General features: G+C 41.2%; 1 protein-coding gene across 5 annotated transcripts in view; it reads left to right on the forward strand.

The window, feature by feature from the left end:
- The window catches only part of RASGEF1B (RasGEF domain family member 1B), a 562,949-nt gene that overhangs the window by 196,432 nt on the left and 338,931 nt on the right, over positions 1-27,586 (forward strand). The gene's annotated exons all lie outside the window — the stretch shown is intronic.

Consider the following 27,586-nt stretch of genomic DNA (forward strand, 5'->3'; position numbering starts at 1 on the left):
GTCTAATTTCTGGCCATTGCTGTCCAGGGGGCACTTTTATCCGCCTCTTTAATCTCAGGTTTAACTAGATCTTCTCCTTCTTGAGGGGAAAGAAGTGATTTCACAGTCCAAACAACTCAAATAAATTCTTTGACGCCATCTATTGATATGGAAAACCAGATGCATAATGAGTTGATTAGTGTCTCATATTTTAGTTACTTGGCATTTCTTAGGATTTTATACCATGACATTGTTTGCTGTGCTGTTTCCATTTCTGAATTTTCTTGACATGAAAATAGGTAGCAGAGATAATCATCTTTAGTGGTGTGAGTGCCCACCGTTCTGAATGCCACCCATTTCATTACCTTGATACTTTTTTAATTGCCTATTAGATCTCCATCTTAATTGAGTTCTGCTGAGTTTGTCTTGTTCTCTGCTTCCTGAGAGTGAGGTCCATGTAATGCTCTTAAAAATTATAGACTTTTGAGAAAGGAGGGACTTTAGGAGTTCTCTAGTCTCACTTTTTCCTGGGAGTTACTGCCATTGATATCATTTATAGGTGGACTTCTAGCCTCTCCCTGGATATTCTGTTGACAGGGAACTTTATGAGCCTAACTGTTCACTAGTGAGACAGAGTTCTTCATTTTACTGAGTCAATATCTGCCTCCTTTTGATTTTTGCCTAGTTATTTACATATAAAGTCGGTTAAACGTTTCTTCTGAATCTTCTCCCCCCTCACCAGTAGGCTAATGCTTTTCCTTCTTTATTTCTGTTAGGACAGTTATATGATTGACTTCCAAAAGCATGGACTATTGGGATCTGGCTGTCTGGTTTTGAAATCTGGTTCTGCCACTTACTACTTATGTGACCTTGGGTTGGTTACATAACTGTTCCGTGCCTCACTTTTTCTGAAAAAGTTGTTGTCAGTATTATAGATGTTCCTCATTTCCCCCCCCCCCCCATTTTTGGTCCCTTTCCACCCAACCCCCGCCCTGCCACAGGCCTTCCCCACACTATTGTCTGTGTCCATGGGTTATGCACATATGATCTTTGGCTAATCTCATCCTGACCCCTCAATCCCCCTTCCCACTGAGATCTGTTATTCTGTTCCATGCATCATACCGCTGGACCTATTTTGTTGGTTAGTTTATCTGTTCATTAGATTCCACATATAAGTGAGATAATGTGATATTTGTTTTTCTCTAACTGGATTATTTTGCATAGCATAAGAGGCTCTAGATCTAGCTATGCTGTGGCAAGGTTTAAGAGCTCCTTCATTTTTGCAGCTGCATAATATTCCATTATGTAAATGTACCACACCTTTTTAATCCACTCACCTACTGGTGGGCACTTGGGCTGTTTCCAGATCTTAGCTATTGTTAATAATGCTGATATGAACATAGGGGTGCATATATACTTTTTTTAAATTGGTGTTTCAGGTTTCTTAGAATGTATTCCTAGAAGTGAGATCACTGGGTCAAACAGCAGTTGGATACCAAAACCACTGCTTTTAGTGTTTTGCTATCTTCTTCTGCCATTGGATTCTAGCTGCTAATTTATGGGTCCAGTTTTCCCCTAAAAAGTCAGCTCTTAGAGGAAAGGAACAATGGCTGATTCAGTTATGAATAATAAAATAATATCCCACAGGTAGTAAGAACTCAATAAAGATTTATTTAATAAATGGATTTGCTATATACATGATTGTTCATTAGTATGATATCATTTTGAGACCATTTTATTCTAAAAAGCACTGTTTTTCTTTTTCATAATTGTTGAGAAAATAATATTGATTTTCAGGTTTTATTTGTCAAGTCAATTTCTACACTAAAATAAGATGTTAATGGCTAGCTGGTGTGGGGGAGGGGTGGGGATTTAAGTGGTTAGCCAAAGACAGCAAGTATTCCAAGGCCTACTACCTAAACACCATCTTATATAGTTGTAAGATCACCTATTCTTATTTTCAGCCAAAGACCAACCAGTTCACTCCTTAATTTGGAAAGCCTCAAAACATCTAGGGGATATACATGAATTCATTCATTCATTCATGATTATTTATTGAGTGCCTCTTATTGCAAGGCAGTTGTTATTGTTAATATGTTATAGAGGAAAAACAAATATGCCAAGACTTACTCTAGGGTACATATTAAATTTAGGCAGACTCTTGGAGGGTGGATCTAGTTCGTATCTTCTGACTTTCTTCCTGTTACCTCTCTAGCCCACACTATTGAACTAGAGTTGACACATGGTAGGTGTGTACTGGGTGAATGAACAGCAGAAAATGAGCTTCAAGCATGCTCCACAGCATCTCCTGCCACTGTTTTATGTTTATTGATATTTATATCTTTTTGTGTCTTGATACTTTTCCATTTCTCAGTGCAAGATATTTGCACCCAGATACATTGACTCAGTAATTTTCCTGTAGGGATATTCTGACATAGCACTATTGAACTTTCAGCATTTTAATTTAAAGGTAATGTGCAAAACAGATATTCTCACCTCTTCCCTGTGACTCCTCGCCCTGACCCTGACTCCCACTTCAGGGTCATAGGCCAGAGATAGGCCAGGGGAGATGGACAGCTGAGGGTGATGGATGGGGTGAGGGTCAGGGATAAGATGAATCCCAGGGATGTGTTAAAGATTAGAGATTTCTGTTTCACAAATTACTTGGAAATGAAAAACAGTGGTTTTTCAGTTTGCCATCAAAATGCTCTGTTTTATCCTGTTGTAACTTTCATCTACATATGGTAACCTAGAGTCCCACCCAGAATTCTTGTCTGTAGTCTTAGAAATAGGTTCCTCAGGTTGGAGAGTTTATTGAAAAAATTCAACTATCATTAGTTTATTGTACTTTTTTTGGGCAGGGAAACAGCTGTTTCTCTCTGTGTGTGTCGCTCTGTTCTCCCTGGACTTCTGAGATATTAACCCATACAAATGACAGCTTTAAAAAGTAGGGTATTTAGGAAATGTATCCCTATCATCTAAAAAGTATTGGTTTTATACTATGTGGGAACCTGAAGGAAATCCATCTGTTGGTGGCTGTACTTTGTGGGATTATTTGTGGTCATGTTGACTTCTTTCTATTCTATCCAACCCTTGGCTTTGATTTGTGCCTCTCCACTGTCACCAATGATGTGTGGGTGGGCACAGCACGTGCTCATATCATCTCTTAGCCCAGCAGATGATGTTTTTATTTTTAATAGACATAAGTGATGCTTCACACATAGACAAGGTAATTTTCCTTCAGGAAAAGATGATTAAGAATACAGAATGTAATGAGCTACTAGAAGATTCAAATTTTTCATCAGTGTTGATGAATAGGTTCCTGGGAAAACACAGCCCAAGATAGTATATCAGTAGTTAAGATATTTACTCACAGTTGGTTCCTCAGCCTTTTGAAACTATATTGTATCTGTCTTCCTCCTTTTAAGACTAATGCTTAATGTCTAGACTGTGCTCATTGACCTCCACGAAGCTGGCTGGGCAGATTCCCAGGGCTCTCAGCCTCTTGGCAGAATTTCCAGGCTGGTAGGTCATGGTGACTTCTTCCCATGACCTGAGAAAGGGCACAAAGTCCAAATCAACCCAGTCAGCATTGAGGAAATTCCTCAGTTCCCCCAGAAGGACAGAATCCCATGTTCTGGAGCAGTCACAGAAAAGGGTATCATTTCAAGTAAATTTAAATGCTGTTTGCTTTCTAAATAGATTTTTTGGAAGCTATGAAGGTTCATTTTTGGCAGAGAGCTGTTTTTGCTGACTTGCTGTAGGGCTCTCTGCTGGATAAAGGATGCTATATACACATTGCAAAGTTATTATCTTTTTTCATGTGTGCCAACACAGACCACTAATTTATGGGAAGGAAAGTTGTATCACTTTGAACAGAGGAAAAGCACTGCAGTCTGTCCTCCCTCCCTCCTTCCCTCTCTCCCTCCCTCCCTCCCTCCCTCTCTCCCTCCTTCTCTCTTCCCTCCCTTTTTCCTCTCTCCTTCCCTCTATCTTTTCCTTTTATCCCCCCACCCCCAGCAAAGAAATTAGCATTCATTTGCAATGTTTGAGATACGGATGGATGGTTCTGGATTCTATGCCCTCTTCTTTCAGCTTTTATTGCCCTGTTTTGGTTTTTATCATTGCATTTTCCAATCCCACTCTCCTGAGAGGCAGTATGGTTAAGAGCACAAGCTCTGGAGACTGGTTGCAGGGACTGGAGTCCCAGTTCCACCATCCATGAGCTCTACAACGTTGCCCAGATTACTTAGCCTCTCTGGGCCTCATTTGTCTCATGTATAAAATGAGACAAATAATGGCACCAGCCTATGGAATTTCTGTGAGAATTGTATAGGTGGATCCATGTAAAATTCTTAGAACAGTATCTCAGTAAGAGATGTTCCTTTGTAATTCTACCCTCTGCAAATAGAGACTACTTTGAGCCTTGGTGCTTTGAGTCCCACTTTATCTCTTTGTTCTAAAAGAGCAATGCAAGACACTGGGGGGTGAGGGCATGTATGGGAGTGGGGTGGGGGGGAAATGGGGGATATGGACACATACGTAATACCTTAATCAATAAAAAAAAGTGCAAAAAAATAAAAGAGCAACAATATTAAGGAAAGTATATCAATGGACTTGAGCTGACATCAGCATTTAGAGAAGACTAAACTCTAGTTTGCATTGGAGAAATATGTTTGTATAGGTCTCTAATTCTTAGTAATTCTAAATCGTAACAATTAGAATGCACTCAAGTTCAATCCTGGGACAGGTTCCAGCTCTGTAGAAGCAAAGCATTTCTTAATAAATGAAACATAAGACCTTCCTAGTAGTAAAATGAGCATAATTTTCTGTGTCTTCACAGAAAGTACCTGGCATAATTTTAAGCACATAGTAGACATTTAATTATGCTTGTTAATTCATAAGCTTGGGACTAGTATTATTGTTCCTCCAAAGGCCTCTAGAAGAAGGCCTGAGGTAGGAAAGGCAGGGAATGGAAGAGACTACTCTTGGTATGTTTTCTTATGCCAGCACCTAGAACATTCTCAGGTAGGTAAAAATACCTTATTCCATGCTTATAGAATATTAATTAAATTATAAAATATTTCTGTCCCTCAAATAAATATATAGTCATTGCCTTTTCTAAATGTTAATATTGGCCCCGTTTGACCACTAGCATTATCATTTGTTGGGTAAATATTCTTTATAAGTGGGCCTGACAAAGTCAATACTGTGGGTAGAATGGGCCTGTGGCTTTTATCTTCATTGAAGGGAGGCATTTCAATGGGTGGAGGGTTTGGGATGGTAAATACAAAGTCCTATGGAAATGTGGGCTTCCTCACTTTTAGTGTAGCAGCCATGGAGATAATGGAATAGAGTGAAAACTGGTGATTCCTCCATAATGTTATCACGTTATATCCCTAGCCTAGGAATTTTTTATTCTTAGCCTCGTGATCTTGAAATTTTGAAAGGGAAAGACACACACTCAAGGTCAGACCAAGTAGTCATGATTTACAGGATTAAAATTGGGTACAGAAAACAGTCTTCTGACCAGAAGAAATGTACTTCCTGTTTTTGTGTGTTCCTATCTTAAACAAGAATCAAGGAATACATTTTAATCATTTTGTTTTTGTTCAGGTGTAATTCACAAGCATATTGCAGCTTAATAGATATAAAATTTACAATACATAATAGAATCCCATCAGTAACATTACCTCCTGCCTTTTGAGGTGCAGGCATTTCCATAAATAAGGCCTTCCTGCTAGCTACACCACCACCAGTGCTAGAGCACCCATTATTCTCTCCCAGCAGCTGCTGAGGTTGTCACTGTCACTTTAAAATAAACAGCACATTGAGATCCATAGGTTGTATAATATAGTCATTGTCTGCTGCAGTAACATTGCTAATAGGAAGGAGTTAGTTAAGGGCAAATGTCATGAAAAATGTTGCTCTAATCCCCTCTGAGCTGTAATTATCCCAGCTGCATTTGCATGAAAACAAGGTTCAAGAACATGTCCTTAGTCAATGGTTCATGCATAACTGCCCATGTAATACACATTTCAGGATATATTTGAAACAGTAGCAATTAGCAGCAGCACCCCCTAACACATACACCTGAAAAAAAAATAACTATTTTGAGCTACAAATAAAACATGGATTTTTGTCACAGCAATTCCAGGCTGCCAAAATAGTGTAATGGGGTAGCAGAAATAAAGGGATGTTGATGAATCTTGCAAATTATACATGCAAAAGGGGCATTTAAGAATCATACTTAATATACTGGTTTTTTTTGCATTTGTGTGTGTGTGTGTGTGGGGGGGTAAATACCACAAACTGTACTCTGTTCAGCTGTGTCATCACCACTCTGATTTCATTAGGTTTTTTTTTCAAGTACTTAAGACATTATAGTGAACTTTTTTGTAAATTGTGAATTTCCCTTGTGATTGTAGAGAGTTTTCTTCTTGGCTCCTGTATTACTGAGTCTCAAGGACACTACGGCAACTTTTTCTTCTTCCTTTTCTCCTTCTATTTCCTTTCAGATTTTTCAGAATCTTACATAATCAAGACTGGGCTATAGTTATTTAAAAATAGGCTTGTGTGCTCATACACACATATACACATTTACTTTCACATAATGTGTTCTGAAAGATGAGCTTTTGTAGACATACTTATCTTGTTTTCTTAGTCTGCAGAAAAGTGTGCTAGGTCTGAAAAGAAGCATAATAAATAAAAGATGAATCCACACGAAGTATGGAGAAGAATTCATGAAAATTGGATCTTTGTACTGGCTTACAAATCTTTATAAAAGCTGAGTAGTCAGAATACTTAATTTACTTCAATTAACAGTGATCACTCTTGCTATTGTTGCTCAAAATGGGACCAAGTTACTCCACAATTGAGCTAATTGCAACCTCTGATTTAGCTGCTTAGCTCTGTGCTTTTCTTTTGTTTTCATAAATGATCTGTACAGGCCAAATAATCTTGCCCCTCTCTCTCCTCCCACATTGATTGTTTTTCTTTATTATTTTAATTCTACACTCTGATGATTACTGTAATCTCCTGAAGTCATTGCTCAAGCCAACCACTAAATAAGACAGCTGGGGAGACAGTGTGATGGCTGCATTGCAAGGCCCAGAGCCAGCTCTGAGACACTGCTTGAAGAATTTCATACGCATTCACCTATTCAATCCTTAGAATAATTCTACAGGTTGTGTTAAAAAAATTCAGCTGAGTAAAATTTAAAGTCTTACTGGCTTTATTCAACCATTCATGAATTGGGCAGCATCCCAGCTAGCAAATAGAAAGGAGTTCCAGAGGGCTGTGCAAAATGAAAGCCCTTTATAGGCAGAAGTGGGTGGGAAATGGAAGTTACTAGCAAAGAGTGAATTGTCTCAGGCAAGGTCACCTTCCAATGCACTAGTGCTGACCATGCAATTCCAGATTTTAGGTTACATTCTTGGGAGAGGTTGAAACTACACTTAAGTCTTTGCTGACATGGGGTTTAGCACAAGTGACTCCATTTGGGGCCTGTCTTCTCTCTCTCTCTCTCTCTCTTTTTAAGCAGTTGATACCATTGTTTGTCTCATTTTTCATATGAGATGAGTAAGACACAGAGAGGCTAAGTGACTTGGGCAAGCTTGTAGAGCTCATGGGTGGTGCAGCTGGGACCCCAGTCCCAGAAATCAGGCTCCAGAGCCTGTGCTCTTACCCCTTCACCATACTGCCTCTCAGGAAAGTGGGTTGGAAAATGCAATGATAAAAACCAGTACTGGGCAGTAGAGCTGAAAGGAGAGGGCATGGAATTCAGAGCCACCTTTCCTTATCCCAAACATTGCAAATGAGTACAAAGAGCTCTTTCTTTGCTGGGAGGAGAGGAGGGAAGGGGGAAGTCTACAGCATCTCTCCTCTGTTCAACAGTAATACAGCTATACCATCTTATCAACACCTTCTCCATGACCACCCTATTTAAAATTGCAACCTGCTTCTGCTCAAAGAACGTCCAACTGCCCATTTTTTCACCTCACATTCTAAGATTCTATGTAATTTATTTTATGTATTAACATCTCTTTTTCCCACTAATAGAATAAGTTCCAAGATGACAGGTTTTTTTTTTTTTTTAAAATGTTTTACTCACTGATGTTAATTGAGTCTTGAACATAGTAGCTCCTCAAAAAATACACTTTAAATGAAATACTAGTACTACTACTAACACCACCACCATCTTCAGTCATAGCAAGTAATGATCACAGAGCTTTCGAGCTGGAAGTGACCAGAGATTATATCTAGTATTACTCCTCCTTGTGTAAAGGAACAGACTATTGGCTTTACCCTCCTCCCCCTGCCCCTGTGTCTTGTTGAATTTGTGTCTTGCCTGAGCCTTCAGGAGAATTCACAAGTCCAGGTGCACAGGGTCACATGCTAAAGTTACAAAAAGCACTGTTAATTTAGCTATTTCTTTTTTTTTTTTTTTTTTTTTTTGGGACATAACCCACAAATTTATTAAAAGCTATGATATTACACTCTTCCTCATCTTCATATAAAACCAATAAAAACTTACTATAAAATTAAAATCATCTGGTCCAGCCACCAATCTTGACAGTATGAGGCACCTCCTAGTTCCCTTACAGTAGCTGGTATCACTATGGTTCTTTTTTTTTTTTTTTTCTTTTCAAATTTTTATTAAGGTATTATATGTGTACATATCTTACCATTGCCCCCCACCCCCACCCCACTCCCATACATGCCCTCACCCCCCAATGTTTTGCATCCATGCATATAAGTCCTTCAGTTGATCTCTTATTTCCCCCACCTCTCCCTAATCTTACCCCTGTAATTTGACAGTCTGTTTGATGCTTTACTGCCTCTGTAACTATCTTTTTGTTCATCAGTTTATAATGTTTTTCATTATCCCCAAATGAGTGGGATCATGTGGTATTTTTCTTTCATTGACTGGCTTATTTCACTTAGCATAATGTTCTCTAATTCCATCCAAGTGCCTACAAATGGTAGTAATTCCTTCTTTTTTACGGCAGCATAGTATTCCATTGTGTAGATGTACCATAGTTTTCTGATCCAGTCATCTGCTGATGGGCACCTAGGCTGTTTCCAAATCTTAGCTATTGTAAATTGTGCTGCTATGAACATAGGGGTGCATATATCCTTTCTGATTGGTGCTTCTGGTTTCTTAGGATATATTCCTAGGAGTGGGATTACTGGGTCAAATGGGAGTTCCATTTTCAGTTTTTTGAGGAAACTCCATACTGTTCTCCACAGTGGCTGCACCAGTCTGCATTCCCACCAGCAGTGCACGAGGGTTCCTTTTTCTCCGCATCCTCGCCAACACTTGTCGTTTGTTGATTTGTTGATGATAGCCATTCTGACAGGTGTGAGATGGTATCGCATTGTTGTTTTGATTTGCATCTCTCGGATAATTAGTGACTTTGAGCATGTTTTCATGTGTCTCTTGGCCTTCCTTCTGTCTTCTTTCGAAAAGATTCTATTTAGGTCCGTTGCCCATTTTTTTATTGGATCCTTTATCGTCCTTTTATTAAGTTGTATAAGCTGCCTGTAGATGTTGGAAATTAAACCTTTATCAGTGATACCATTTGCAAATATGTTCTCCCATACAGTGGGGTTTCTTGTTGTTTTGTTGATGGTTTCTTTTGCTGTGCAAAAGCTTTTTATTTTGATGTAGTCCCATTTGTTTATTTTCTGTTTGGCTTCCATTGCCCTAGGGGCAGTATCACTGAAAAAGTTCTTTTGGCATATGTCTGAGATTTTGCTGCCTGTGGATTCCTCTAGTATTTTTATGGTCTCCCGTCTTATATTTAAGTCCTGTACCCATTTTGAGTTTATTTTTGTGTATGGTGTAAGTTGGTGATCTAGTTTCATTTTTTTGCATGTATCTGTCCAATTTTCCCAACACCATTTATTAAAGAGACTGTCTTGACTCCATTGTATGCTCATGCCTCCTTTGTCAAATATTAAATGCGCATATTGGTTTGGGTCGATATCTGGATTCTCTATTCTGTTCCATTGATCTATATGTCTGTTCTTGTGCCAGTACCAGGCTGTTTTGAGGACAGTGGCTTTGTAATACAGCTTGAAATCTGGTATTGAGATCCCTCCTACTTTATTCTTCTTTCTCAGGATTGCTGTGGCTATTCGGGGTCTTTTTTTATTCCAGATGAATTTTTGGAGAGTTCTTTCTAGGTCTGTGAAATACGCCGTTGGTATTTTAATGGGGAGTGCATTGAATCTATAGATTGCTTTGGGTAGTATGGACATTTTAATGATGTTGATTCTACCAATCCATGAACATGGTATGTTCTTCCATCTGTTTACATCTTCCTCTATCTCTTTTTTCAGTGTCCTGTAGTTTTCCGCATATAGGTCTTTTACCTCCTTGGTTAGGTTTATTCCTAAGTATCTTAATTTTTTTGGTGCGATGGAAAATGGGATTGCTTTTTTAGTCTCTCTTTCTGTAAGTTCATTGTTGGTGTATAGAAATGCCATAGATTTCTTGGTGTTAATTTTGTATCCTGCTACATTGCCGAATTCATTTATTAAGTCTGTTAGTTTTTTGATGGAGTCTTTCGGGTTTTTTATGTACAATATCATGTCATCTGCAAATAAGGACAGCTTTACTTCTTCTTTTCCAATTTGGATGCCTTTTATTTCTTCTTCTTGTCTAATTGCAGTGGCTAATACTTCCAGTACTATGTCAAACAGGAGTGGTGAGAGTGGGCATCCCTGCCTTGTTCCTGTTCTTAGGGGAAATGGTTTTAGTTTTTGCCCATTGAGTATGGTGTTAGCTGTGGGTTTATCATATATAGCTTTTATTATGTTGAGGTATGATCCTTCTATTCCCACCTTGTTGAGAGTTTTTATCAAGAAAGGGTGTTGGATTTTGTCAAATGCTTTTTCTGCATCAATTGATATGACTATGTGATTTTTATCTCTCAATTTGTTTATGTGATGTATCACATTTATTGATTTGCGGATATTGAACCATCCTTGCATTCCTGGGATAAATCCTACTTGGTCATGGTGTATGATCTTTCTGATGTACTGCTGGATCCTATTTGCTAGAATTTTATTGAGGATTTTGGCATCTACATTCATGAGGGATATTGGCCTGTAATTCTCCTTCATTGTGTTGTCTTTATCTGGTTTTGGTATTAGGGTGATGCTGGCTTCATAGAAGGAGCTTGGAAGTGTTCCTTCCTCTTGAATTTTTTGGAATAGTCTGAGGAGGATAGGTTTTAGTTCTTCCTTGAATGTTTGGTAGAACTCTCCTGTGAAGCCGTCTGGCCCCGGGCTTTTGTTTGCCGGAAGCTCTTTGATGACTGCTTCAATTTCTTCCATAGTTACTGGCATGTTGAGCTGTTTAGATTCTTCCTGATTGAGTTTTGAAAGGTTATATTTTTCTAGGAATATGTCCATTTCCTCCAGGTTGTCCAGTTTGTTGGAATAGAGTTGTTCGTAGTATTTTTTAACAATCCTTTGTATTTCGGCGGGATCTGTTGTTATTTCACCTCTTTCATTTCTGATCTTGTTTATTTGGGTCCTCTCTCTTTGCTTCTTGGTGAGCCTGGCTAGAGGTTCATCAATCTTGTTTATCCTTTCAAAGAACCAGCTCTTGGTTTTGTTGATCTTTTGTATTGTTTCTTTGGTCTCTATGTCGTTTATCTGTGCTCTGATCTTTATTATTTCCTTCCTTCTGCTTACACTGGGCTTTTCTTGTTGCTCTTTTTCTAACTCTTTGAGTTGTTGGGTTAGGTAATTTATTACCCCTGTTTCTTGTTTTTTGCAGTAGGCTTGTAGAGCTATGAACTTCCCTCTCAGGACTGCTTTCGCTGTGTCCCATAGATTTTGGATTGTAGTATTTTCATTGTCATTTGTTGTCATGATGTTTTTTATTTCTTCTTTGATCTCTCTGGTAACCCAGTCATGGTTTAATAGCATGCTGTTTAGTCTCCATGTGTTTGATTTCTTTGGGTTGTTTTTATTGTAGTTGATTTCCAGTTTTATACCACTGTGGTCTGAGAAGATGCTTGATATGATTTCTATCTTCTTGAATTTGAAGAGACTTTGCCTATGTCCCAACATATGGTCTATCTTTGAAAATGACCCATGTGCACTTGAGAAGAATGTATATTCTGTGGCTTTGGGGTGAAATGTTCTGAAGATGTCAATTAATTCCATCTGGTCTAGTGAGTCATTTAGGATTGATGTTTCTTTGCTGATGTTTTGTTTAGAGGATTTGTCCAATGGTGATAGTGGGGTATTAAAGTCCCCTACTATGATTGTATTGCTGTCAATCTCTCCCTTGATATCCTCCAGGAGTTTTTTTATGTATTTGGGTGCTCCTGTATTGGGTGCATATATGTTTACCAGTTATTTCTTCTTGTTGGATTGCTCCCTTTAGTATTATGAAATGGCCTTCCTTATCTCTTGTTATGTCCTTCAGTTTGAGATCTAATTTGTCAGAAATAAGTATTGCTACCCCAGCTTTTTTTTCAGTTCCATTTGCCTGGAAAACCTTTTTCCATCCCTTCACCCTCAGTCTGTGTGCGTCTTTTTTTCTGAGGTGGGTTTCTTGTAGACAGCAGATATATGGGTCGTGTTTTCTTATCCAATCCGTTACCCTATGCCTTTTGATTGGGGCATTTAATCCATTTACATTTAAAGTTATTATTGATAGGTACTTATTTGTCGCCATTCCTATTCTTTACCCCTGTGTTACTTCTTCGCTTCCTGTTTCTTTCTTTCTTTCTTTCTTTTTTTTTTTTTTATAGCAGACCCTTTAGCATTTCTTGCATTGCTGGTTTGGTGGTAATAAATTCCCTTAGTCCTTTTTTGTCTGTGAAGCTCCTGATTTCACCTTCAATTTTGATTGACAGCCTTGCTGGGTACAGTATTCTTGGATTCAGACCCTTCCTTTGCATGACTTTGTATATTTCATTCCATTCCCTTCTGGCCTGATGAGTTTCTGTTGAGAAATCAGTTGCTAGTCTGATGGGGGTTCCTTTGTATGTAACTTTCTGTCTCTCTCTTGCTGCTTTTAAGATTCTTACTTTGTCATTGGTGTTTGCCAATTTAATTATAATATGCCTTGGTGTCGGTCTTTTGGGGTTCATTTTGCTTGGGACTCTGTGAGCTTCTTGGATTTGTGTGTGTTTTTTCTTCCCTATATCTGGGAAATTTTCTGTCATTATTTCTTCAAAGAGGTTTTCTATTCCTTGCTCAGCTTCCTTTCCTTCTGGAACCCCTATTATGCGGATGTTGTTTTGTTTCGTGTTGTCCCAAAGTTCCCTTAGACTCTCCTCCTGCCTTTTAATTTTTTTTTCTAGAAGTTGCTTTTCTTGGGTATTTTTTTCCATCTTGTCTTCTAGCTCACTGATGCGGTCCTCTGCTTCTTCTAGTCTACTCTTGATGCTTTCTATTGAGTTCTTTACAGCAGCGATGTCATTTTTCATTTCTTCTTGGTTCTTCTTCATTTCCTCTTGGTTCTTGCTCATATTGTCGAATTTGTCTTCCATTCTTTTCAGCCACCTTATGACCATTTCTCTGAATTCTTTTTCTGGAAGGTTGCTTGCCTCCATTTCGTTTACTTCCTTTTCTGGTGATGCCTGCTTTTCTTTCATATGCGGACTGCTTCTTTGTCTCCCCATGGTCTCTCTTCTCTGGGTGTCTGGTTATGTAGTTCTCTCTCTCCTGGGTTGATTTAAAGGCACAAAATACAGCACTACCAGGTACAACTCACAAGGCACTGAACAGGAATGTATTCACGATATTAATAACCTCCAATAAAGGTGACCACCAGAGAAAGGCAAATTAGGTGATAGGAGAGAAAGAAGAAGAGGAAAAGGGAAAGAAAGAAAGAAAGAAAAAAAGAAAAAAGGAGTGAGAAAATGAAATTGGGAAAAGGGAAAGTAAAGAGAAAGAAAAAAAAAAGTAAGAGATACAAGAAAGTGACTAAGAGAGAAAGGGGAACAGACTATATATATTGGGGATAAAACTCCAATAGAACAATCACTAATCCCAGCAAATGCCAGCAACAAGTGCCTGGGGATTAGTACAAACTACCACACCAACTAATATGGAGTGAGGCAGGGGAAAGCTGAAGCACAAAACAAACAAAAAAATAAACAAAAGAAGAATAAGCAAAACAATCTCACAAAAAAGCATAAAAATTGGATATAATCTACATTCAAGCAAACAACAACAAAAGGACAGAGAGAAGGACAAGTTTATGGATAGCTCAGACAGCGAAGGGAGAGGTGTATGTGGACTTGGAGCAGAGGATTGGAAATTAGATATGTAAGTAGGGTGAAATTTTAACAAGGGGTAAACAGAAAGAATAGGGAAAATCTAAAGCAGTAAAAGGGTAATATAAACAGGACACTGAAAAGGGGGAGGTTAGGAAGAGAGTGATGGCCTAAAGGTAGAGTTGAGATAGAGTAAAACGATGCTAAAGGAAAGATAAAAATAGAATGTAGAACCCTAATCCCAAAATAAAATGAAGAGAAAATAAAATGACACTTTAAAAAAAAAAAAAAGATAAAATAGCAGTAGTAATAATACGGATTGAAAATAAAAATGTAATCATTAAAAAGGTAAAATCAAGTGATGAAAAAAGAAAAAAAAAGTTTCTTGATTAAAAGATGCAAAAAATGAAAATAAAATAAAAAAAATAAAAAAATAAAAGGTAAAAATAAAATGTGAAGTAGTGAAGGTCATTCACTTCCTCTGTTTTTCTGTTTGGCATGCCTGTTTCTCAGTCCAGACAGTATTGCAGTTCCCTGCGATCCACTGCTCTTCGGTGTTGTAAGCCAGTCCTGATTTTAAGCAGGCGGTGTGTCTTAATTTCTCGTATTCCTTTATTTTTGATTACACAAGAGTCGATTTGTGATTCAGCCCCTGGGTGGCAGTGTTTCTGGATTAACTTCCGGGTCTATCTATGGCCTCTCTAGGCAGTGTTAGAGCCTTCTTTCCCTGTGGCACTCGTCACAGGCCTGTGGGAGTGGTCTGCCTCAGAGCTGACTCTCTGATGGTCACTCCCCGCTCCGATCCCCAGGTTCCAGAAAAACAACCTTCCCCTGCAGTCTCCCAGGGTGTCCCCAACTGGGTGATCCTATGTATTGGGCTTAGTAATCAGAAGCAAGGATTTCAAGAGGAAAAAGCCCAGTTGTGTGTACTCCGGGACTCCGCGTAAGCCCAGGCACCCAGGGAACGCAGGGGCTGCGCGTAAGTCTGGACTGCCTGAAATTCTTAGGGTGTCCCTGCACTTCAGATCAAAATGGGTTGCTTTTTAGAGTGCCCTTCTCTTAGCAGCTCTGAGGACCCCTTTCCACAATCACAGATCACGCCAGCCCCTACAGCCACGGATTTTTCTAGGCACAGACTTCCCTGGTCCTCCAGCTCCCGCAAAACGTGCGTTCCTCTCTCCCGCCGGGACCAGAGACCTCACCTTATCCCAGGCGAAATCTGACCTTTCCGTGGTGGAGTGTAGAGCTCCTCTGAACCCGTGTGCTTGCGCCAGTTGGGGAGCGTTGTTCTGGGGCTCGCAGCTGTTCCTGGGGTGCCGCCGTTGTGGATTCTCAGGCTTCAGATAAGCTCCACTTTCCGGATCAAGATGGCGCAGACTCCGCGTCCAACCCCGCAGCTCTGGGAGGGGACCCAGCCACAGTTGGTGCTGCCAGGTCAGGGGAACCCCGTTCAGCAGTCCCCCACCTCCTTCTGGAATTCAGCTGTCTCCCAACCAGCCAACAAACACTCCTTGTGCGACCCTCAGCTGTTCTTTCTTTCTGCTCCGGGACAAGGCTCGGAACACGTCTGTCTATTCCGCCGCCATTATTCCCTCCCGCTATTTCTTTTTAAAAATATTTATTAATTGAATTGATTGGGGTGACATTGGTCAACATGAACCCATAGGTTTCAGGTGTGGGTTTCTATGTTACAAGATCTGTGTATTGTACCATGTGCTCACCACCCAAAGTCAAATCTTCCCCTGTCACCTTATATAAGGGCCCCCTTCTCCCCCTACTTCCTTCCCTCTAGAAATCACCACACTGCTGTTTGTGTTCATGAGTTTCAGTTTTATATCCCACAATTGAGTGACATCATATGGTTCTTAACTTTTTATGACTGACTTGTTTCACTTAGCATAATGTTCTCAAGTTTCATCCATGTTGCAAATGCTGTTATTTCATCCTTTCTTATGGCCGAGTAGTATTCCATTTTGTATATGTATCACATCTTCTTTATCCAATCACCTACTGAAGGACACTTTGGTTGTCTCCATGTCTTGGCCACTGTGAATAACACTGCAATGAACATAAGCATGATCTTTGCTAATACATGTTTTAGAATTTTCAGGTAGATGCCTAGAAGAGGGGTTGCTGGGTCATATATTAACTCTATTCTTAATTTTTTAGGAACTGCCATACTGTTTTCCATAGTGACTGTGCAAGTTTACATTCCCACCAGCAGTGAATGAGGGTTCCTTTTTCTCCACAACCTCTCCAACCTGTTTTGTTGATAATAGCTATCCTAACAGGTGTGAAGTGGTATCTCATTGTGGTTTTGATTTGCATTTCCCTAGTAACTAGTGAAGTTGAACATCTTTTCATACAGGGTGGGGCAAAAGTAGATTTATAGTTGTATGTGAAACAGTATCCTATCTAATAAAAGAGTAATATGCAGATTGACCATCACTCCAACACACAAAATGTCTGCCCCCATGTGGTCAAAGATCCTGCCCCCATGTGGACACAAGATGGCCTCCACAAGATGGGGAGGGCAGTTGGGAGGGACCAGGCCTGCAAGGGAGGGCAGTTGGGGGCAATCAAGCCTGCAGAGGAGGGCAGTTAGGGGTGACCAGGCCGGCAGTGGAGGGAAGTTGGGGGCAAACAGGCTGGCAGGGGAGCAGTTAGACATCAATCAGGCTGGCAGGGGAGTGGTTAGCAGGTGATCAGGCTGGCAGGCAGAAGCGGTTAGGGGCAATCAGGAAGGCAGGCAGGTGAGCAGTTGGGAGCCAGCAGTCCTGGATTGTGAGAGGGATGTCTGACTGCCAGTGGGATCGGGCCTAAACGGGCAGTCAGACATCCCTCGAGGGGTCCCAGATTGGAGAGGGTGCAGGCTGGGCTGAGGGACACTCCCCGCACCCCCCCGCCGCTGTGCATGAATTTCTCTAGTATTCTTTTTTTAAAAAATATATTTTATTGATATTTTTACAGAGAGGAAGGGAGAGGGATAGAGAGCTAGAAACATCAATGAGAGAGAAACATCGATCAGCTGCCTCCTGCACACCTTCCACTGGGGATGTGCCTGCAACCGAGGTACATGCCCTTGACCGGAATCGAACCCGGGACCCTTCAGTCCGCAGGCCGACGCTCTATCCACTGAGCCAAACCGGTTTCAGCTAGTATTCTTATATTATTATTTATTAATTACTAGAGACATGGTACAAATTAATTTGTGCAGTTGGGGGAGGGAGGGGTCCCTCAGCCCAGCCTGTGCCCTCTTGCAGTCCAGGAGTCCTCGGGGGATGTCTGGTGGCTTAGGCCCACGGGAGCAGGCCTAAGCTGCTAATCGTGTATTCTTAGTGCTGCCGCGGAGGCGGGAGAGACTCCTGCCACGGCCGCTGAGCTTGCCAGCCATGAGCCCAGCTTCTGGCTGAGCAGTACTTCCCCTGTGGGAGCACACTGACCACCAGGGGGCAGCTCCTGCATTGAGCATCTGCCCCCTGGTGGTCAGTGCACATCATAGCGACCTGTGGTTCCTCTGTTTGGTCGATATGCATATTAGCCTTTCATTATATAGGATTGTATTATTTTTAATACAAACAATTGTAAATCTAATATTGCTCCACCCTGTATATCTGTTGGCCATTTGTATGTCTTCTTGGGAGAAGTGTCTGTTCAGGTCCTCTGCCCTCCCTTTTTTTTTTTTTTTTTTAGAGAGCATGGTAAGGAGGGGGAGAAACAGAGAGAAACATCAATGTGAGAGAGACACAGCGATTGGATGCCTCCCTCATGAGCCCTGACCTGAGCTTGCAACGGAGGTACACACCCTTGACTGGAATCAAACCCGGGGCCTTTCAGTCCTCGGGCTCATGCTCCATGCACTGAACCAAACCTGCAGGGCCTCTGCCCACTTTTTAATTGGATTGTTTGTTTGATAAAGAACTCATACAACAACATCAATAACATTCCGTACAATTTTCTTCTTCTTTTTTCTCGTTTTCTTCATTTCTCTATTTAGCTTTCTCTGCCCTTTGCTCCTTCCCTTCTTTCCTTGACTTACTACTTCAGGTAACAAGGTGTAAGTTATAAATCGTTTCCATCTCCAACCTGCCTCCCCACAAACACACCATATTTATTCACATCTTCTCTAGGCCCTGGCTGAGCAGGAGGTTTGGATTTACTTGGGGCTTAATCACAAGGAACAACAACAGCCTGTAATTATTGGAATCGAGAGTCTAGGTCAGTGGTCTACAAACTCATTAGTCAACAGAGCGGCAAACCTCGGCTCGCGAGCCTCATGAGGCTCACGAGCCGAGGTTTGCCGACCACTGACTTAGACCAAAATAAATATTGAAAGCCTCCCATGATTATTTGGATGATAAAAGACAAATGAATCCCTGTCTTGAATGAGCTCGTAGTTCGTTGTTGGTGGCGGCAGGATGCATTACTATGCTTGGATAAATCACAACAGGGTGAGTTCTGTAATAACTGTAAACAACGCTTGGACAGCAGAGAAAAGGTTGCAAGCAGCCTTCCCTGGGAGAGACGCTAACTCCGTCTACCCTTACCTCTCTACACTCTTACCAGGGCCACGTGCACATGCACCTCTGGGTTCTCTCACTTGGTGGCCGGGACTATTCGTCTTCCGAGTCAGGGGCTGGCGGATGGTTTAAATCAAGGACTTGCCTGCCCCATGGTTACGAGTGAGATAACTCTAGTGTTGCTAGCATTTTAAACATTGGCCCAGGAGACCACATGCTCTGTCCTGCTCTGAGGTTGAGCCTAAATGTAATGATCTTTGAAACCACAGACTATGCAGGCTTGTGGAACTGCCTACATATGTTGAAAAAGAAGTGGTGCTGCTGGTGTGGAGTTGCAAGATAAGCAGAGAACCCAGTGAATGACTCAGTGGGAGTTTCCCCCAGGGGAAGGATAAAGGAGAAGAGTGTACTGTTTTTGGCAAAGGAAACTGGCACTTAACGTGATTATTGCAACTCCGGGCGCTTGGCTTTTCCCATTGGGGAGATCACACGTGGTGAACGCAGAGCTGCTCTTCCGAAGCTGAACCTTCGCGAGCTCCAGTCTCCAAGTGAGATGTCAGAACGGCCACTATCCTTGGCAAGAGGAGCCCTTTAATTAATTTCAGCCTTGAGCTGGCAGCTTGCCGCGAAAGCACCTGAGTATGGTTGCCTGTGACAAGGACTGCGGCAGGCTGCTGCCAGTGGCTTGCTGCTCCCCCAGAAGCGTGCACCTGTCTCCGTGGGGGAAGACAGGGCTGCCGTGTCCTCCTGATTAGGGATCTGTTCCCACTTGGCTTCCTTAGAGAGTGTTTTTCAGAAGAGTCTTTTCTCTGAAGCAGTTGTAGAGGTGGGACAAAGACAGAAAGGGAAGTCCTGTTTTCCCTTTCTGTTCGGAGAGCCCCTGAAGTCAGCATGTGGAGCCAGCAGAAGGTGTCAAATGAAAGGTTGCACTTCTGGCTGAGTCAGAGCTCGTCGTCTTGCGTTAGCTCTGGAAATCCCAAGGTTATCCCTGTGGGACGAGGTCTGGAGGCTCCAAGGTTATCCCTGTGGATGAGGTCTGGAGGCTCCTTAGTGTCATCGAGGTGATCTGGCATTGTTCTGAGGGCCGTCCCCCTGTTATCTCTTCAGGGGATTTGGACTCAGTTATCAAAAGCTGCATTTCCAGGTGTCTCAGAGGGAGCATCCTGCAGGTTTGCAAATGTTTTGCGTGCCCTTGTAGTGCTTCGTGAAGCACCTTCTGCTCATGTCGCCACAGGGGATGCCCTTTGGAAGACTTGTTTCGTTTTCTTAGAAGGGACAGAGATGTGCTGGAGGGCGGAGCTGTGCTCACCTGCCCGTGCAGAGCTGTGCTGAGGCAGAAGTCCTAAGATTGTAATGAAAACCTCTGGCTGTGCAACTTCCGGTCCGGACCACCCACACAGCTGGCTTCCTTCTTCTGGTGTTAGTCCTGAGCCCTCATGATCTTGGTGGGGGAAATGTTTTCTCTGACTCTTTTCTGTGCTCCTCTTAGCTCATTAAAGTATTTCTAAATCTTTAAGCATCTAATGAGATTATGTACTTTCACACATCAAATGGAGTTATTATTTATTTGCTGGTAAACATAGGCTGTGTGATATGCAGAATATTTATAGCATCAGGTGATGTAATTTCCAGTTTATCTGTAACTACTGAATTACTCTGGAGCCAAACTGCCCAAATAAAATGCTGCCTCTAGCCGAAACTGGTTTGGCTCAGTGGATAGAGCGTCGGCCTGTGGACTGAAAGGTCCCGGGTTAGATTCCGGTCAAGGGCATGTACCTTGGTTGCGGGCACATCCCCAGTGGGAGGTGTGCAGGAGGCAGCTGATCGATGTTTCTCTCTCATCGATGTTTCTAGCTCTCTATCCCTCTCCCTTCCTCTCTGTGAAATATCAATAAAATATATTAAAAAAAAATGCTGCCTCTAGCACTCATTAACTCATCGAGTTACTAAATCTCTCTGTGCCTCCTTGTCTTCACATATTTTAATGACTTGGAAAGGTTTGTCTCATTCATAGTGAGCAGAAGTCAATAACAGACATCTGCACTGTGCTCAAAAGCAGCTCAAAAACATTTAATACAACATGTTACTATGATAAGTCAGACTGAAATCCAGAGTTAACATGTACTTTGTTTTCAAATTAGAACATACAGAAGCATAAACGCACAATTAAAATATTGTGTTACTGCCCGGCTGGCGTGGCTCAGTGGTTGAGTGTTGACTTCGTACCAAGAGGTCACAGCTCAAATCCAGTCAGGGCACATGCCCTGGTTTTAGGCCCCATCCCCAGTGGGGGACATGCAGGAGGCAGCAGATCAACAATTCTCTCTCATCGTTGATGTTTCTATCTCTCCCTCTCCTTTCTTCTCTGAAATCAATAAAAATATATTAAAAAATACTATGTTACTGAATGCTTTAGTTAGCAAATTGTTTTGCTCCAAGGGAGAAAAGAAAATTTGTCAATATGTGGATTTTGTGTGCTTCTTAAAAGCAACATTTTTGTTATTTTAGTATAACTCCTAAACTACTGATAAAGTAATATTACTAAGTATTAGTATAACACACCATACTAATGATGTGGGAGTGACCAGCTAAGGATATAGTTATTAAAGCCTTGAAAGTAAATGTAAACCTGAGACAAACCACAAAGAGCAAGGTGAGAAAACAGGTAAAAGGAGAAATTTGGGGAACACTACCATTTAGGGGTCAAACAAAATGAAAGATGGAAAAGGAGACAAAGCTAATGAGCCAGTAGCGAGGATCAGAGACTGAAGATACTGAGAACAAAGGAACCAATTGATGCAGCAGTGTCTTGAAGATAGAGAGGAAAGGGCATTGGTCATGGGAGCCAGAGGATAAATGTAGAAAGTAACCTCAACTATAAGGAGAAACACCTCACGTGCATAGAGAACATTTCAGAATGAACGGATTGGATGTGGCATTTCTTCATTTTTCAAATGGAGATAGTAACAGTGAAGACATTCAACTCATGGTCCAGGATCCCGTGAGTGTCTTGACATCATTTCTGAATTTACCTTCTCTTGATCTAGGGACAGATGTACTCCTTCCCCAACTTCCCCCCACCCTCACCCCCAGCCCTGACCCATGGCAAATGATCCACCCACACACAAGCAGCATGGTGGAATGGAAACAAGAAACCCCATTAATTCCTGCTATTGGAAAGGGGAAGCAGACTCATAGGAGCCTCTGCTTGTGCAATCCTGACCTCCGCACAGGCGAGCTACCCTGGGGTAGGTCTTGCTTCTGTTTTCAGGAGATAATTTCCCAGGCATCTGGCTCTCCCTGGCAGACGGTTTTCTTTAACTTATCCTCCCTGGCTGTAAGTGAAGATGGCATTACAGACTGTGCCCTCCTTGGGTGAGAAGCTATGGTCTTAAACTACTACCATTGAACAGCCATCATCCCTTTTAGTCCCAGGCTCTTTAACTTGCTCAAAAACTTAGTTGGGTTTTGCTTATTTGATTCCCAGTTAGTTCCTTGTGCTAACAGGCATGCCCTTAATTCTTTTATTTTTTAAAAATTTATATCCTCTGCTTTTTTTCTCTTTGCTGAAATCTCACAGATAGAAAACGCACTGATTTTAAGTATACCGGCTCAATACATTTTGTATTTTCCCACGTGTCCACCTATATTGAGGTATAATACTTTTCCAGCTCGTAGTTAACTCCTTCATGCCCCCAGTAATGTGGCCACTTTTCAGACCTCTATCACAGATAAGTTTTGCCTGTTTTTGAACTTTATATGAATGGAATCATACAGTATTTACTCTTTTGTTGTGGCTTCTTTTGTCCAACATTGTGACTGAGCGTCACCTGTGGTATTGCATGTAGCAGCAGGGTTTTTTTCTTTCTCTCCAATGCTGTTTGGTATTCCATTGCAAGAACACACCACAATTTATTAATCTACTTAGCTTTTGGTGTACTTTTTAGTTGCTTCCACTTTTAGGGTTTTGTGAATAACAGCACTATGATTATTCTTGTACATGTTTTTTTGGTGGCCACAGCATTCTTTCATCTGGGCATACACACAGGAGTAGAATTTCTGGGTCATAGGGCATATATATTTATGTTTTACTTTAGTAACATCTTCCTAATCTTTCCCAGAGTGGTATATCACTTATTTTCATCATCTCTAAGAGATAAATTATTCTAATCTAAAGCTCTGGGAGGTTGCAAGCTCTCTACCACTCATAAGTTTTGCCCCATTTTCCAAAGTTGTTAACAGGAATTGGATGAGGAGTCTTTTTGACCACAGCCCTTGTTGGCATGAGCTAATTCAAATCCTTATGTGCCCCCTCCATTTAAGGGATGGGAAGGCAGAGTCTTCTTAGGGTTCCAGGAGGTGCATTGGCCACCTGGTCCTCTTTCATAGTGTCATGATTGAGCTGTACCTCCTCAAGTGGTCTTGATTGAGCTGTACCTCCTCTTGGACTGGTGTCTTCCCTCAACCCTTGAAGGATCACCAGCTCTCTCCTTGCACACCCTAGACATCATCCATGAAAGCCTGGAGTCACTCTCCTAACTGAGCAGTGGTTCTAGAACGCCCCTAAGAATACTGTTTACAGGTCTGTGTCCCATTGTTCAGAGACCCCTGGGGGAAAACAAAGATGTTCTCTCATCTTTGGAGCTTGTTTCTTGTTGGGCTTTAGAGGAACCAGCAGCATTGACTTTGTGCCCAGGCAGCAACTAAAGCTTTACCTCATCCTCCTCATCTTTCTAGTATTTCATTTCCTGAGGAAATACTGACTAGAGTGGCTGTCAGAGCACCCATCCACCCTTCAGTTTATTCTCATTAAGCACTGGATTGATTGAATTTAGCTCCAAGGTCAAAGCGTCTGAGAAATCCTGGCTAGGATTCTGGCCTTCAGGCCTGTGCGGAGGGTATGGGAGTCCAAGGTAGGGAACTGGATGAGGGGAAGGAGCAGGCTGTGCTTGTCTGCCCAGTGACCTCTACTGGATAATTCACCTGGGCCTCAAAAAAGAAACGTTGCTTCCGTTTTGTGTAATATGATTGGGCTGATCTGACTTAAATGCAGAAGGCGTGTACAAATGTGTTCAAGGGAATTAGTTAAATGCAGACTGGTTGAGAGGAAGGTCAGAACCCAGAATCTTGATGGTATGAAGCCAGACTAAATTTTCTTCCACTCACTATCCTTTTATTTCTGCTGGATTTTTCCTATTAAAATTTTAAAACAAATCAACTATAGAATTTTTTGTTTTATTCAGTGTCTTTTACCTGAAAGTCCCGGGTCTCAACAGGTTCTGAGTATAAACATTAGCATTGAATACTATGTTTTGTTAGTTCCTAGCACCCACCTGCTGACATAGACAACTCAATTCTTGGCCAAGTTTTTCTCACCATGTGTTTCTGGAGGTTCCCAAGAATTTTCACATGGACTTCTCAGGTTTCCTAGTGGACGTCTGCTAACTAGTATCATTTCAGGGAAGCCTGTCACTGCCTTGCTTGGCTGTCAGCTTTCCATGAAAACACTGCTCACCTGCCAGTCTGGTGGGTAGACAGGACCCACTGTGATGTAGCTTTGCTCCATAACCCTGCAGGGTGCTGCTATATTCAGTGATGAAATGGGAGAATACTCCTTGCCCCACCTTTGCAATGAACTTGGGCTCTTAGGCCTCAAAGCAGCGCTGCTTGTACTCAGAATTTCAGTCTTCCCTGAACACAGTGCCTTCAGCTTCTGGTCTCACAATCCTGTTCCTAAACCTAAGAGAAAAGGTGTGTGCCACAGTATTTCCCTCCATTATGTTCATCTGTCCCCTCCTCCTCTGTATCTTCCCTTTCTCCTGAACATGCTTGCACCAACATTTCTGCCCTCTCTTATATCCAGAAACAGCTCATAGATGTCTTTGTCTATAAACATATGTTCTCAGGTGGTTGACAACCCAGTTTCATACACAGAGAACCCCAGAATCCCATCTAGACAGCTAGGATGCTCTGGTAATCTACTTCTTCAAACTGGTGAGTAGCCCAAAGTCTATGCTCACAAGACTTCTAGTTCTAGAAAAGTGTGAAGGTTAATTAAGCAAAATGTTGGTCTCTTTGTTCCTGCAGACACCAATCAGTTGCAAGAGGAAGTCCGTGTTTATGTTTCTAGTGCTCTTTATCTCTGTAATGTGCATTTCAACACTGTCTAGATCTAAAGGATTGAGAGCCAGAGTGTCTAGATTCTTATCTTGCCCTCATAAATAAAGGAAGCTAGATCATTTATTGAACAACGAGTTCAGCATCCTTAGAAGCAAGCTTGCTACCTTAGCATTTTTAAAGTTGCCTTTTATCTGCAAACTCTTTCTAGTAGGGTCAGCGAGTGCCAGGTAAAGTCATAACCTGGTCAGGAAAACCTGCCAGTTTGGCTTCATTTGATTGTCATTTCTAATTGTGAAGTAAAAGAAAAAATAAAAAGATTTTAGATGAAGGAATAAGCATAATTCTAGGAATAAAGAAAAACTGAAATTAGATTGATTCTATGAAAATTAGCTATGTATGTTCTTGGAAGATAACATTGATTGATTAAGGGAGATTATGTTGGAGTTAGCACAACTCAGTGAAAAGACCTAGATCTTCGATCTTGTTTCAGCATGGATTTGTGTGGTTTGGGGACAGTATCTTTCTTTCAGCATCTGTTTCCTCATTTGACAACTGTTTCTAATAGCAGTTGGGCCCAATATGCGAAGTGTTTGAGGATTAACTGTGTACGTGCTGGAACAGCATGAACATGCATCCCTTGTGTGGGGAAGGAGAAAACGGAGGGGTGCAGAAAGGAGACCGTATGCTTTCTGTATGGCTGATAGGAGGACAGAAGGGAAGATTTAAAAATTTTTGCAATTTTAGGGAAGGGAAGAAGACAGCAGAAAGATCCAGTTAGGGGAAAGTTTGTTGTGATGTTTCATACCTTAATGAGAGAAGCTGGGCAGTGCCTCTCTTTATGAGTCAAACTGTGATGACCCCTATGTACTGCTGGCTTCTCAAGAGCAGGAACCACAATGTTGTCATTTCTGTCATCCCAGCACATCCAGACCAGGTGCTGAGATAGAGCAGTTTCTAATAAATGCCTGTTGAATGGTGAATAAATGAATGAGTGGATTCTGGGTGTAACTAACCACATGATTGTACAAGCAATCTCCAGATAAATGCATGTTGCATGAATGAATAAGTGAATGCACAACTCCTATCTGATGAATGTGCAATCAGGTTAATTTGCGGACTATGAAATATACAAATAGATGGGTACAAAGCAGGTAAAACAAACCCCAGTGAAACAGCAGGTAGAACATTTTTAATCCTTGTTGCTGCTGCTGCTCCGAGGGATGGTTTTAGGAATTTTTTCATATGATGGAGGAAGTGAGTCTGTCAACGTAGTTTGAGGACTTCCAAGTAAGAAAGGAATCTCTTTTGAACTTTCATTCTAAAGATTTGTCTTCCAAAAGTTAGGGTGATTTGTAAAACTCCTAATTTTGTGTGTGATTTGCAAATACGGGTTGGAAAATAGCAGTAGACACTGTAAAATTGGGTGAATTTGTAGATTTGCGCAGAGCTGTGCTAAGAAAGTATTAAAAAGTCTGATCTTGAGACATTTGCCCAAAATTTAGACTAAAAAAACATGTAAATCCACTAGGGCCTCCTTCATACATTGTCAGTGCTCTGTTATATTAGTTGCATCAATGAGTGAGTCAAGAAAAGTTGGATCAGAACTTCTAGAATCCTCTGTTTTTCCTGTTTAGCTTACAAAACACGAACTCCCAGAGAAACTGGAAAAATAGTGAGTTGAATAGGTGAAAGACTGTGATACTTAAACAGCTCCATTCACAGATATGTTTAAGACTTGGCATGGGAGAATGAGATTACCTGCAGGCCTGTATTTTTCATTTAGGAATGAAGAAGCATTTTAGCCAGTATAGAAAACAGCAAAGATAAGCAGGATATAGATATAACTCAGGAAATCATTTGAGTAAGAATGTGCGGTCATGAGGTATGTTTTAAGGGGTAAAGGATGACAATAGTTGAATTTCTTGGGCCACATCTGGGGGAGGATATTTTTTTATACAAATTGACAAGAGTTTGTCCTACTGCTGTGTTACTAATGTGCTGACTTTTGAAAGCCATTCAAGACTTCAAGCCTGGCTAGAGGAAGTGTTGGTAGCCCTAACTATGACATAACTCATTTCTGTGCACCAATCATTGAGACACACATGCTTGGGCCAGATAAGCCCATAACTCCAAAGGGGAAAATAAATCTGCTCTTACTCCACAAGGCCTGATAGACTGCTATCTTTATGGATTTCATGATGGAATTGCCCCTCCCATGGCCACAATGAAAGTTGTTACCCTCACCAAGATGTCAGAACACAGAGCACATAACAGTCATTACTAGTCATAGTTCATTAGGCATTTCTTGCCTCCACAGTTAATATAAAAGGGACTCCTGATTCCAGGTATCAATTTATATCATGAATCTAGAAGATACAATTAAAAATCCTACCTGTCCAGAACCATCTGCTCTCTGGTCTCTGTCCTCACACTAGTGATTCAATGGAATGTATTGTGGCTCTTTCTACATAGAACCTGACATGCTAACACTGCTAAATCTATGTATAATATGTATAATAATTTACCATATTCCTCCATGCAGAAAACCCTACACTTTTCTACCTATGTTTTATTGCACCTCCAAATACTTCCCCAACCCCAATATCTGGAAGGTATCTGGAAAAGCTACCAGTTACTTAAGATGATCTGTAAGTTAAAAAGCAACTTAGTGCTAATTCTTATAGGCTCAAACATTAAGAAAATAACCTGAATGGA

Source organism: Plecotus auritus (assembly GCF_963455305.1).
Source record: "Plecotus auritus genome assembly, chromosome: 1".
Lineage (NCBI taxonomy): Eukaryota > Metazoa > Chordata > Mammalia > Chiroptera > Vespertilionidae > Plecotus > Plecotus auritus.